The sequence below is a fragment of the Zingiber officinale genome, chromosome 11A (genome assembly GCF_018446385.1).
Source record: "Zingiber officinale cultivar Zhangliang chromosome 11A, Zo_v1.1, whole genome shotgun sequence".
In the NCBI taxonomy this organism is placed as follows: domain Eukaryota; kingdom Viridiplantae; phylum Streptophyta; class Magnoliopsida; order Zingiberales; family Zingiberaceae; genus Zingiber; species Zingiber officinale.
In genome coordinates, this window is record NC_056006.1 from 3,941,217 (window position 1) to 3,955,666 (window position 14,450).

The 14,450-nt window shown below is 41.8% G+C and overlaps 1 non-coding gene across 1 annotated transcript; it reads right to left on the minus strand.

Annotated features, from left to right (window-relative positions):
* Positions 1 to 3,744: 3,744 nt before the first annotated feature.
* LOC122033061 lies at positions 3,745 to 3,850 on the minus strand. Its single transcript, XR_006126325.1, has one exon. It is a non-coding gene; the product is annotated as a small nucleolar RNA R71 (small nucleolar RNA).
* Positions 3,851 to 14,450: the final 10,600 nt, after the last annotated feature.

Sequence of the window (14,450 nt, forward strand, 5' to 3'; positions counted from 1 at the left end):
CGGTAGCTCGTTCTCCGGACTATGGTCAGAGAGGGCTCGGTAGCTCGTTCTCTGGACCGGATGTGGAAGTCGGAGAGGGCTCGATAGCTCGTTCTCCGGACTAGGTTAGAGCGGGCTTGGTAGCTCGTTCTCTGGACCGGACGAAGTCGGAGAGGGCTCGGTAGCTCGTTCTCCGGACTAGGTCGGAGAGGGCTCGGTAGCTCGTTCTCCGGACTAGGTCAGAGAGGGCTTGGTAGCTCGTTCTCTGGACCGGACGAAGTCGGAGAGGGCTCGGTAGCTCGTTCTCCGGACTAGGTCAGAGAGGGCTCGGTAGCTCGTTCTCTAGATCAGGAAGGCAGATGGAAAGTCCTGGTGAGTGAAGTCAGGCAGACGGAAAAGTCCTGGTGAGTGAAGCCAGGCAGATTGGAAATCCTGGTGAGTGAAGCCAGGTGAAAACCCTAGTGAGTGAAGCTAGGTGAAAGTGAAAGTCCTGGTGAGTGAAGCCAGGCAGTTGGTGAAAGTCCTGGTGAGTGAAGCCAGGCAAGGGAAAGTCCTGGTGAGTGAAGCCGGGCAAGGAAAAATCCAGATGGATCAAGGCTGATCGGACATCTGGTATTGTGAAGGTCAAGTAGGTCAAGGGAGTGACTAGATACTTGGCACGAAGAGAAAAGTCTAAGTGGGTCAAAGGGATTGACCGGACACTTGGTAGGGTGTCTTAGCAGGTCAAGGGAGTGACCAGATGCTAAGCATGAGATACCAATAGGTCAAGGTTGACCGGATATTGGTTTGGAAGGCGTGGGACTTGGTTTGGGCAAAAACCAAGAGCTGGATCGATCAGTGGATCGATCCAGTGATACACTGGGTTATCTGATCGGTCTGGTGACCGATCAGTAACCAAACAGTATGCTACTGTATGTTATCTGATCGGTCTATAGACAGAAGTTCGGGAGAAAAGGAAGGGACATGCATGCTGATCGGTCCCTGGATCAATCAGAGGAAGCTCTGATCGGTCCCCAGGACCGATCAGGGTCTTCCTGGACCGATCAGGATATGTCCTGATCGGTCCAGGTATATCCGTTGAGATTCAACGGGTATCTCCGTCTTCTTCGCTGTCTGCTTTGCAGGTGCAGTTGCAGGTTCAGGCTATATAAAGGAGATCGAGGGCTGCTACAGAATACTTTTCTTTTTCTGGTCCGAAGCTTCTGCTTCTACTTACTTTTCTTCCTCCTAACTGCGACTTGAGCTTTGCTGAGCTCTCGGTTTGTGATATGCGTAGATTATATACTCTTTTATGCATGTTTTTACGCACATTTACATACTTTGAGCATGCTTGATCTATGCATTTTTATACTTCCAGCTTTCCTTTTAGCATATTTACTCTTTTGGTTCGGAGATCTGCTTTTTGTGCATTTTCTGTACACAGGAGTCGATTTGGTAAAGAATCTACATCTTTGGGCATGCATTGGAGGAAACGAAGGGAGAAAGCACCGGGCCGTGTATCTCACACGGCCCTGCACTGGTATGGAGCTCGGGCCGTGTGGAGTTTGGCGCCAACAGAAGAGGAAGATGACATGGCCGTGTGAACCTCGCACGGCCGTGTCAAGATTTGAAGCCAACCAGAGCAGAAGCCTTACAGGGCCGTGTGGATCTACACGGCCGTGTGAGACTTCCAGAGACCAAGCAGGCTGTGGCCGTGTGCACCACACGGCCATGTAGCATTTCCAGAGAGCAGAAGGGTTCTGGCCATGTGGAGTCACACGGCCGTGCAGCTTTGGCAGAGAGGGAACTGGACATGGCCATGTGAATCTCACACGGCCGTGTCACGGGGCCGTGTGGCGCCCGATTCCCTCCTCTATTTAAACCCTTCTTCATGAATTGAAAGGGGATCTCTCCCCCTTTGGGAGAAAGCAAGATTTGGTGGTTTCCTCCCAATCTTGGGAGGATTTCTGGGCGATTCAAGGGGAGATCTCGACGATTTCGACTCCGGAGCGAGGATTGGATCCGAAGACGAGGCTTCTTCGTAGATAAGTTTTCTCTTTCCCCCTCTTCTTAATTTCTTGGATTGGGGACTTAAGAAATGCTTGTAATTTCTATTTCTTCGGGTTTTCTTCCTCGATTCATGGAGTAGATCTTGTATTCTAGGATTAAGGGAGTATTTGTGTGGTGGATTGATGTAATCTCTTATGGATTTGCCATTTTCTTGTTTCAATGACATTGTCTTGCTTGTATCAATTAGATCTTGAATGATTAATGGTGATTTGTGCTTAATTCTCATTCTTGATTGATTGTTTGAATTTCTTGTGGACTTTGTAAAGATAAACTCTCACTCGATCATCCGAGGGATCCACGTGACAGGTGCAAGCCCGTGTAAGGATGTTTGAGAGATAATCTTGAAGAGGAAATGGGAATATTCAAGAGAGTAGGATGGATCTTGTGATTAGTTTCTTGTATCTTGATAGATTAATGAGTTGTGGGCTTCTATGTTGATATCCGAGGAAGGCATAGTAATAGGTGCGCTTCTGTGTAAGGACAATGTAGGTTCATGTCTAATTAATCCTACTTAGATACATTTCTCAGTCCTTAGCCAATTGTCTATTGCAAGAGAGAACCGACAACTTTCTACATGTTTGGCAATTGAGGGATAAGAATTGGTGAACCATTGACATTCAAGAAATCTTACAAAGAAACCGAAACTCCTAGAATCTCCCTTTATCATACCCTAAAACACTAAACTCTTGTTTGTTGATCTTTAAGACTAGATTTGTTTACCTTTACTTTGCTTTTGAAACGATTGGATAGTTGTTTAGCTAATTCGCATTGAGACATTTCTAGTGCTTATTCCAGTCCCTGTGGATACGATAATCTTTTATATTACTTGCGACATTTCCGTACACTTGCGGAGCGTAACAAGTTTTTGGCGCCGTTGCCGGGGACTGCGCTATAACATTAGGAATTATCAATTGAGTTAGACTAAACATAACTTTTCTTTCTTTCTTTACATTTTCATAGTTGTAACTTTAGAATCCTGTTTCTATAAGCTTTTCTTTTCTTGAATAACATTCTTGACAATTCTTTTTGTTACAATTCTAATTCTAATTCTAACTTTGCATTCTTGATTTCTAGCACTCTAATCTAACTTTTCTCTGTTTTCTCTTTTGATCTAGTTTCTTTCTTATTTTCTTTTGTAAACATATCTTGCAATTTTTAGCATATGAATTATTCTAGATATTTTTCTTTTTCCTTTTATCTTTTCTTTCTTGTTTTCATTATGCACTTTCTTTCTTGCAATTTAAATTCTGCATTTGCTTTCTTGCTTTTCATATTGCATTTTATTTCTTGTTTTTGATTCTTGATAATTTTCTTTTTCTTCTTGAATATCCATGAGCACTAACATGTCAAGCAGGCCCATGAGAAATTTTTCTACACCCTTTTCTGCAAGATTTTTATCTCCCATTGTGCAACCTCAAATTGAAGCAGAAAGTTTCCAACTAGACCCAGAGATAATTTTCATGATACAAGGTGACAAATTTGGAGGAGAAGTATCAGAAAGTCCTTATCTGCATCTTGAAACATTTTTAGAGATTTGTGATTTGGTGAAATGCGAAGGAGTATCAGCAAATGCAGTTCGATTGATGACATTTCCTTTCAGTATCAAGGATAAAGCAAGGACTTGGCTATATTCTCTCTGTCCTCAAAGCATCACAAGTTGGGAACAATTGGAGAAGCAATTTCTGAATCATTTTTCCCCTCCAAGTAGAACGGTGTATATGAGGAATTGCATAACAAATTTTGCTCAGGCATATGGAGAATCATTATTTGAAGCATGGGATAGATTCAAGAGTCTTCAAAGACAGTGCCCTCATCATGATTTTGAAAAATGGTTGATTTTGCACATATTCTATGGGGGAATTTCTTTCTCAGACAAGACTTTATTGGATTCATCAGCTAGAGGTTCTTTTATGGACAAAAGTGTAGATGAAGCTTATTCGTTAATTGATCAAGTGACATTGATCCTCCGTGAATGGTCGAACAAAAGTTGGATGGAATTTCCCTCAGATATTCAAGAAGTGAAAGCCATAAATGTAAGAGAGCCTGTCAAACAAAATGAAATTCAACCACCTAAAAATGTTGAAATTCACAAGTCACAGAGTGAGGAGTTCAAACATTTGGGGGCAAAGCTTGATAGTATTGTTTCAAAATGGTTTATAGAAGATCCCCCTCCTACACAGTCAAGATCCAATGAAAAGTGTGATGATGTTGGGTTGAGAAGTGGAAAAAATCATGAAGAACTTTTGAAGAACGACATGTTTAGAATTGAGGAGAAGAATAATAGAAGATCACAAGAACTCAGTTCCATTTCTCTGGGAAGTTCCCAAAGGCCAGAAGTACCTTTCCCTCAACGATTAATCACACCAACATTAGATAAGCAAGTTGGACCTCCTCTAAAAGCTCAAAGGGAATTTGGGAAAAAGGGAGTTCAGTCTTTCCTAGGACCTTCACTAAGGGTTCCTTTTCCACAAAGGTTAGTGGGGGTCAATGAAAATAAAGACTTCGGCAAATCCTGTGACACTAATATGGTTGAGTGTAGATTTTTGAATATATATGAAGATGAAGATTTTTCAGATGAGGATTTTATTGATAATGTAGTGGTAAATAAGTTTTCAGATCTATCTCAAAATTTTATAAGGTGTTATAGTGACATCAAATTTTCAGATGATGAATGTGATGTGGTAGATCAACTTAAAACTGCAAGTGAAGTTATTGATCCTCTTGTTATTGATTCTCCTATTGAGGACATAGATGTTGGTTTATTTTTTGATGTATGTGTTGATGATGATGAAATGGAAGAATGTGTAGGGAGCTGTGTTGTGGAAGCAGCATATCAAGGATCACCACCTTTGTCAAGACAACCCTTAGAGTATCTAAGAATTGATCATGTTGTGGAACAATGTGTAGGGACTTATACAGAACTAGTAGAGTCTCAAGAATCACCATCATTGATATCATCAACACCTAAGCTAGAGCCAGAACCATCATTTGATTCAGAGGAAGTCACATTTACATGTTTAGAAATTTCAGGTATTTCTCAGCAAAGTAAGGTTAGTATTTCTTGTGATCTTTTGGAAAACTTTATGGAGGTACCTATAATTGACTTTGTTGGATGTGATTCAGTTTTTATTACTTATTCATCTTATCTTGATATGGTTCTAGCTCTATACTATATAATATGCTTGTGGGAGATTTGTTTTTCTTTTGGATGTGCAGATTTCACATGGGCCAATAATTGGAAGCTCAATCTGAACCGTCTTCGACCACCTGAAAAAATTTCCAAGAAGACGAAGATGGAGAGAGTTATACTTTACTTTGTAGCTCCTTTGATGAAAGCTCCCTCCATAATAAGAGCCCTTGGTAGGAGGGTTCTAAAATATCTTACCCCTCCAAGAGCAAGATTTAGATGAATCTAATGAGGTTGTCGAGCTAATGACCTTAAACAAGCGCTTCTTGGGAGGCAACCCAAGTTCATTTTCCTTATTTTTTTTTTATGTCTTTAGTTCTCTCTTTATAATAAACATGTATCCTCTACTTAATTTTTCTTGTCTATCTTATTGTTGTAGAATTCAAAGTTGTGGAGGAATGTGAGTATTTGATGGAGGAGTATCTTTAAAAACATGAATGTCAACCATTTGGAGCTCATCACTTGGTAACTTCTCTTAAAATCTCCTCCACATTGTTTTTAGTTTTCATTGGGACAATGAAAAATTTAAGTCTGGGGGGATGCATTAGATGCATTTGATTTGCTTTGTTTGTTTTCGTTTTTTCTTATGTCTTGCATTTTGTTTTGATTTTTTTGTGGCAAAAAAAAATTTTGAGAACATCAAATCTTCACTTATATGCTTTCTTGGATTCAAGTGAAATGTTAGCACGATTATTGTCTCGATTCATGATGTTCGCATGATGCTACTAGTAAACTTTGTGTAGTTCTTTTTTCTATCTTGGGAAGCATTAATAAGCTAAGGATCTTATGGTGATGAGTTTTAGTTTTGGTTCAACCTTAAGGATTTTATCTTCACTACAATTGTGCTTGATGCTTGAATAGTTGATGTCATTGAAATAGTCATGATTCATCTTGTTTGCTTAGTACTTGGTTTCCATGGTGATCTCTCAACTTTCATTTTGGTTACTGGATGAGGCTCAAATCATTAAAGCTCATTTGGAAAAATCAAAATATCCCAACATGTGTGCTAAAAGTACATTTATGAATAAGTTTTGCACAATGCAAACACTTATAAAAAAAAAAAAAAAAAAGAGGGATATAAAAAATAGTTGTCATGAGTGGAATCTAGCAAGTCACCCCTTTGAGACCGAGTTAGGTTACTGGGGAAATGACTGCTTAGCTTCCCTTGAGATTGAGCACACCTTTGAGACCTTGGGTTAGTTGAGAAATATGAACCAAGTGAACGGTAAGTAAGTGCCTATCACTGGTTACTTGTCTTTCACTGGAAACATTAGGAATTCAAATTTGATGACGACTTGACTAGGACATGGATTGAAACTTGAAGGGTGTTGAGTTACTTTTACACTGCGCACAAGATTCTTATGCTTGAACCATACTTTACTTGTTTCCATGATCAAGCTTGTTAATGAAACTTTTTGATAGAGTTAGGAAAGTGCACTGGGTTTTATGAATGTGTTGTAGAACATATGAATTTAGACTGCAGCATTTTGCTTGAGGACAAGCAAAGGTTTAAATCTGGGGGTGTGATGTGCGTAGATTATATACTCTTTTATGCATGTTTTTACGCACATTTACATACTTTGAGCATGCTTGATCTATGCATTTTTATACTTCCAGCTTTCCTTTTAGCATATTTACTCTTTTGGTTCGGAGATCTGCTTTTTATGCATTTTCTGTACACAGGAGTCGATTTGGTGAAGAATCTACATCTTTGGACATGCATTGGAGGAAACGAAGGGAGAAAGCACCGGGCCGTGTACCTCACACGGCCCTGCACTGGTATGGAGCTTGGGCCGTGTGGAGTTTGGCGCCAACAGAAGAGGAAGATGACATGGCCGTGTGAACCTCGCACGGCCGTGTCAAGATTTGAAGCCAACCAGATCTGAATGATTCGGGGGCCGTCTGGATCTACACGGCCGTGTGAGACTTCCAGAGACCAAGTGAGGTGTGGCGTGTGCACCACTGCCGTGTAGCATTCGAGAGCGAGGGTTCGGCCGTGTGGAGTCACACTGCAGCTTGGCAGAGGGAAGGCTGGACATGGCGTGTGAATCTCACACCGTGTCACGGGCCGTGTGGCGCCCGATTCCTCCTCTATTTAAACCCTTCTTCATGAATTGAAAGGGATCTCCCCCTTTGGGAGAAAGCAAGATTTGGTGGTTTCCTCCCAATCTTGGGAGGATTTCTGGGCGATTCAAGGGGAGATCTCGATGATTTCGACTCCGGAGCGAGGATTGGATCCGAAGACGAGGCTTCTTCGTAGATAAGTTTTCTCTTTCCCCCTCTTCTTAATTTCTTGGATTGGGGACTTAAGAAATGCTTGTAATTTCTATTTCTTCGGGTTTTCTTCCTCGATTCATGGAGTAGATCTTGTATTCTAGGATTAAGGGAGTATTTGTATGGTGGATTGATGTAATCTCTTATGGATTTGCCATTTTCTTGTTTCAATGACATTGTCTTGCTTGTATCAATTAGATCTTGAATGATTAATGGTGATTTGTGCTTAATTCTCATTCTTGATTGATTGTTTGAATTTCTTGTGGACTTTGTAAAGATAAACTCTCACTCGATCATCCGAGGGATCCACGTGACAGGTGCAAGCCCGTGTAAGGACGTTTGAGAGATAATCTTGAAGAGGAAATGGGAATATTCAAGAGAGTAGGATGGATCTTGTGATTAGTTTCTTGTATCTTGATAGATTAATGAGTTGTGAGCTTCTATGTTGATATCCGAGGAAGGCATAGTAATAGGTGCGCTTCTGTGTAAGGACAATGTAGGTTCATGTCTAATTAATCCTACTTAGATACATTTCTCAGTCCTTAGCCAGTTGTCTATTGCAAGAGAGAACCGGCAACTTTCTACATGTTTGGCAATTGAGGGATAAGAATTGGTGAACCATTTACATTCAAGAAATCTTACAAAGAAACCGAAACTCCTAGAATCTCCCTTTATCATACCCTAAAACACTAAACTCTTGTTTGTTGATCTTTAAGACTAGATTTGTTTACCTTTACTTTGCTTTTGAAACGATTGGATAGTTGTTTAGCTAATTCGCATTGAGACATTTCTAGTGCTTATTCCAGTCCCTGTGGATACGATAATCTTTTATATTACTTACGACATTTCCGTACACTTGCGGAGCGTAACAGTTTGCTGAAGCTTCGCGTGAGCTTCGTGCTGGTTTTCTAGCTGCTGGAGCCGTGAAGCTGCTGTTTCATCAACGGACTCCGACGAGAAGGCAAGCAAGTGTGTTTACAATTTCTATTGTTCTTGTTTGTTTTCTCTATTGTTGTACTCCTCTGTTTTGCTGTTGCAAAGACTTTGTGGTGAGGTTTCTCCTCCCAGAAGGAGTTCATATTAGCCGGTTATCCGGGGTTTCATCCACCGACGGATTGATAGGCTTCGTCCACCTTGCGGACACGCCGAGAAGTAGGTGTATCATCTCCGAACCTCGTTACATCGCTGCGTCTAAGGTTTGATCTTCTCGTTCTCGTTTCTATTATTTTATTTCCGCTGCGCTAACCTAATTCGTAGGAAGAAACGAAGATTTGGGGTCGGCTATTCACACCCCCCCCCCTCTCTAGCCGCGACCGTCGATCCTAACAAGTGGTATCAGAGCGAGGTCGCTCTTCGTTGGATCAACACCCGGGGGAGCACGAGCTAGAGAATGGAGTTATTTGGAGAAGACGTCACAATTCCACCTTTCTACGATCGCGACGACTTCGCGTTTTGGAAGGTAAGAATGAAGTACTTTCTTATGACTAACATTGAAAATTGGAGTTGTGTTCAATTAGGTTTCAAGCCTCCGATGGACAAGAAAGGAGAAACCCTAGAGAAGAAGGAGTGGACCATGGAACAAGTCCACCAATCCCTAGTCAACGATGAGGTATTGAAAATTTTTGAATTTTCTTTACCTAATGATGTTTTGTGTAGGATAGGTGGATATAACGATGCCAAGGAGTTGTGGAACAACTTGGCAAAGTTCCATGAGGAGAACTCCACTTCAAGTCATGAAGAGGAGTCAAGTGAGCCAAGTAGCTCACTTCATGGAGGTAAGGAATTAGAAGTTGAGGGCTACTCAACATCTAAGGAAGAAGAGGAGGAGAGTTCTTCTTCAAGATTGGAGCAAGAAGAAGAAGCCTCTACTTCCGGAAGGGATGAAGAAGAAAGCATACAACCATCTTCAACCCTAGGTAACTCAAGCAATTTACTTTCAAGTAAATTACATATAATATGCTTTGAGTGTAGGGAATATGGACATTACAAGAGTAAGTGTCCAAGGGGGATTAGGAAGACTCCACCGGCGCCAAAGGTCAAGAAAGTTGGAGTCCCGAAACGCAAGGGTAAGGAGCACGTGGTGTGCTTCCAATGCAAGCAAAGGGGACATTATAGGAGCCAATGTCCGAGGGGGAGGCAACCTCACAAGGACAAGAGACCGAGCATGTCTATAGGGGGAGCTAAGGCAAACCCTAAGGTAATCTCTAAGGAATATTCTTGCAATTCTAGTAGGATGCATGCTAGTAGCCTTATTGCTATTGTCAATAATAATAAGCATGATAACTATAGTAACCGATACACGTGCTTAGGTGCCAAACATGTTAGCCCAGATAAGGACAATACTAGAAAAACCAACCCTAGAATTAACTCATCTAAGGTTAAGGAAAACCTAGGTAGGAATCCCAAAACAACTAGACATATGCCTAGGTATACCTCAAAGAAAAATGACAAATTAAAACTTGAGGTATTAGAAAAGGAAAATCAAGTCTTGAGGTCAAGACTTGACAATTTAGAAAAGACCCTTAAGAATTTAGAGAAGTCAACTCAAGAGTCTAAGGGTCAAAAATCAAAGCCCACTTATCATAATGTTCCATTCGATTATGGAACAAGACCTAGGGCTAGAAAGACCATCACCAAGGTCACAAGGGGAGTCACCCCTAGAGTTGATCTTGTTGAGTCCCAAATGACCAAGGCTTTAAAGCCTAGGAGGGTCATTAGGAGGGTTGCTAGGGAAGTCATCCCTAGTGAATACTTAGTGAACCCAATGAGCTCCAATAGGTATTGGGTTCCTAGGAGCGTGATTTCATCACGCTAGATTAGTTGGGGTGTGCCAACCTTACTTAAATAGGTAGTTAACCTAATCATGGCAAAAGGTGACACTTTAGGATTTTTCAAGGTATAATCAAGCCTTGAAAATGAAATTAAGAATTATTCCTAAGGTGATTAGAATGTGCCAATCAAATTTGAGGAGTTTTCTAGAGTCAATCTAATTGGCACATAGTGATCTAAAAATCTTTGGTATAAGATGCTAGGTCTATTACACTTAGGAATATAGAACCTATGGCAAAATGATCAAAATTATCAAAAATGGCAACTAAGGCTAGAATTAGGTATTTTCTATACCTTTATATATTATTTGCCATGTATTGTTTGCCATATGCCATGTCATGACATCATATTTATTTTATCATCATTTGAAATGTCATGATAATGCTTAAGTTATTTATATGTCATGCTCTAGTTAAGTTTCACACTTTATGCCATGTCATCATCTTGTGCATTTATAATCAATTAATTTGATTTAAGGACAAAAACATAATTTGATATGGAAATCAAATTGTTGTTTAGAAAATGCATGAGAACTTAGATTAAGCTAACCTAAACCCATATCTCACATCAAAATTGACTTAGATGTGTTTGATACACCTTAGATGTGTGTGAGATATTAGGATCATGAGTTAGGATCAAGGTGCATAGTTCTTGTACCTAGATGAGCCTAATTCGAAATTGAGGATCATAGGGAAAGCTTGTGTACAAGTCATGTACATTTAGCCCTAAGATTATGGTCCTAAATTGAAGGGTTTTAAATCATTTCAAAATTGATTTGAAAAACCTTGATGAAGCTTTTCTAGTGATAGCATTCATCATTGAGCAAGTTGAAACAAAGTTGAGTTAAACTTGAACTATTTCAAAGTTTTTCGAACTTTGTATCAAGTTTTGAAAATGGAAGTTATTTTCATCGAAAATTATTTTTCCGTGATAATATATGTTATGAGGAATGTATCCTCAAAATTTTACAATTTTTGAAATTTTATGTGATTTTTAAGAGGTTTCTGAATTTCGGAAGTAGAAAAATCAGAAACTTCTGATATCAGAGTTGGGGACCGATCAGAGGGGATTCTGATCGGTTCAGGACACTCTGGATCGGTCACTGGACGGATCTAGGGAAGTGTGGATCGGTCTGGTGACCGATCCAGGGAAGGTCTGATCGGTCAGGTGACCGATCAGCGCGTGCCAACTTGCTGATTTTCGATTGTTTTGTCTGAAATTTCAGCTGGGAGTTGGTGTTTTGGATTTCTAAAGGCTTGAAACTCTCCAAGACATTGTTGGTGCAATGGTCAAGAGGAAGTTGACCTTTAGGGGGAGTTTTACCTATTAGTCAAGGGGGAGTTGACTTTTAGGGGGAGTTTTTACTCCTAAAGACTTGAGTGATATGGGATTATCACTAAGTTAATTGTTGACCTTAGTATCAAGGGGGAAATTAAGGGTTTTAATGAAAGGTATGGGACCTTCATTAGAAATAAACTCTTGACCTTGATTCACTCTTTTTGATGTGTGTCAAAAAGGGGGAGAGTGTAGGTTTGGGGAGAATGTTCAAGGAAGAACATTAGAAAACCTAAGTTAGGTTATGGTTTTGTCAAACATCAAAAAGGGGGAGATTGTTGGTGTAACCTTGGTCAAGGTTGACCTGGTTGACCCGACTCGAGTTGACCTGACTCGAGTTGTATTTTGATGTTTGACGAGAACAGAAGAGTTGTATTTTGATGGGAGATTGTTGGTACAACCTTAGGTCAAGGTTGACCTGGTTGACCTGACTCGAGTTGACCTGACTCAAGTTGTATCTTGATGTTTGACAAGAACAGAAACTTGGGAGGTTGTGGGTGCAACCCTTGGTCAAGGTTGACCTGGTTGACCCGAGGTGAGTAGACTTGGCACGGAGAAGTTCAAGTATGGGAACTTGGCAAGTGGAAGTCAGAGAGGGCTCGGTAGCTCGTTCTCCGGACTATGGTCAGAGAGGGCTCGGTAGCTCGTTCTCTGGACCGGATGTGGAAGTCGGAGAGGGCTCGGTAGCTCGTTCTCCGGACTAGGTTAGAGAGGGCTTGGTAGCTCGTTCTTTGGACCGGATGAAGTCGGAGAGGGCTCGGTAGCTCGTTCTCCGGAATAGGTCGGAGAGGGCTCGGTAGCTCGTTCTCCGGACTAGGTCAGAGAGGGCTCGGTAGCTCGTTCTCCGGACTAGGTCAGAGAGGGCTCGGTAGCTCGTTCTCTAGATCAGGAAGGCAGATGGAAAGTCCTGGTTAGTGAAGCCAGGCAGACGGAAAAGTCCTGGTGAGTGAAGCCAGGCAGATTGGAAATCCTGGTGAGTGAAGCCAGGTGAAAACCCTAGTGAGTGAAGCTAGGTGAAAGTGAAAGTCCTGGTGAGTGAAGCCAGACAGTTGGTGAAAATCCTGGTGAGTGAAGCCAGGCAAGGGAAAGTCCTGGTGAGTGAAGCCGGGCAAGGAAAAATCCAGATGGATCAAGGCTGATCGGACATCTGGTATTGTGAAGGTCAAGTAGGTCAAGGGAGTGACCAGATACTTGGCACGAAGAGAAAAGTCTAAGTGGGTCAAAGGGATTGACCGGACACTTGGTAGGGTGTCTTAGCAGGTCAAGGGAGTGACCAGATGCTAAGCATGAGATACCAATAGGTCAAGGTTGACCGGATATTGGTTTGGAAGGCGTGGGACTTGGTTTGGGCAAAAACCAAGAGCTGGATCGATCAGTGGATCGATCCAGTGATACACTGGGTTATCTGATCGGTTTGGTGACCGATCAGTAACCAAACAGTATGCTACTGTATGTTATCTGATCGGTCTGCAGACCGATCAGAAAGCGAACAGAAGTTCGGGAGAAAAGGAAGGGACATGCATGCTGATCGGTCCCTGGACCGATCAGAGGAAGCTCTGATCGGTCCCCAGGACCGATCAGGGTCTTCCTGGACCGATCAGGATATGTCCTGATCGGTCCAGGTATATCCATTGAGATTCAACGGGTATCTCCGTCTTCTTCGCTGTCTGCTTTGCAGGTGCAGTTGCAGGTTCAGGCTATATAAAGGAGATCGAGGGCTGCTACAGAATACCTTTCTTTTTCTGGTCCGAAGCTTCTGCTTCTACTTACTCTTCTTCCTCCTAACTGCGACTTGAGCTTTGCTGAGCTCTCGGTTTGCTGAAGCTTCGCGTGAGCTTCGTGCTGGTTTTCTAGCTGCTGGAGCCGTGAAGCTGCTGCTTCATCAACGGACTCCGACGAGAAGGCAAGCAAGTGTGTTTACAATTTCTATTGTTCTTGTTTGTTTCCTCTATTGTTGTACTCCTCTGTTTTGCTGTTGCAAAGACTTTGTGGTGAGGTTTCTCCACCCAGAAGGAGTTCATATTAGCCGGTTATCCGGGGTTTCATCCACCGACGGATTGATAGGCTTCGTCCACCTTACGGACACGCCAAGGAGTAGGAGTATCATCTCCGAACCTCGTTACATCGCTGCGTCTAAGGTTTGATCTTCTTGTTCTCATTTCTATTATTTTATTTCCGCTGCGCTAACCTAATTCGTAGGAAGAAACGAAGATTTGGGGTCGGCTATTCACACCCCCCCTCTCTAGCCGCGACCGTCGATCCTAACATCATGAACCCTAGAAACATGCGATCGATGAAATTGGGTTCTTGACACTAAAGAAATAAAGCTAGACTCCTTAGGTTGATATCCTAATCCAGCCTTGTTGTAGACCGCCCTTTGGGCATTTAGAATCATGTCTAGGATCTTAGAGCTAGTTGAGAATTTTTCAAGCATTTTCTTGAGTTTCTCAACCTCACCTTTCAAGGCCTTGTTCTCATCCTCAAGGACCTCTAGATGTAGGTCATCAACCTCATCTTCCCTAAGGGCCCTCAAGTTTTCTACTTCTTCTTTTAATGATTTATTTTCTGTTTTTGATTTTTTAAGAAAGGTAGACAAATGTGTAATAGTCTTATAACATTTTTCTAAGTGAGAAGAGGTTACCTCTTCATCATCCGAAGATGATGAAGCCGCGGCTGAAGTGCTTGCGTCCCCATCACTCCCGGAATCGGATTCCTCCCTTGCCATGAGTGCCAATTGCCGAGTACTCTTCTCCTTCTTCTCTTCCTCCTCTGATGAGCTTGAGGAAGATTCATCCCA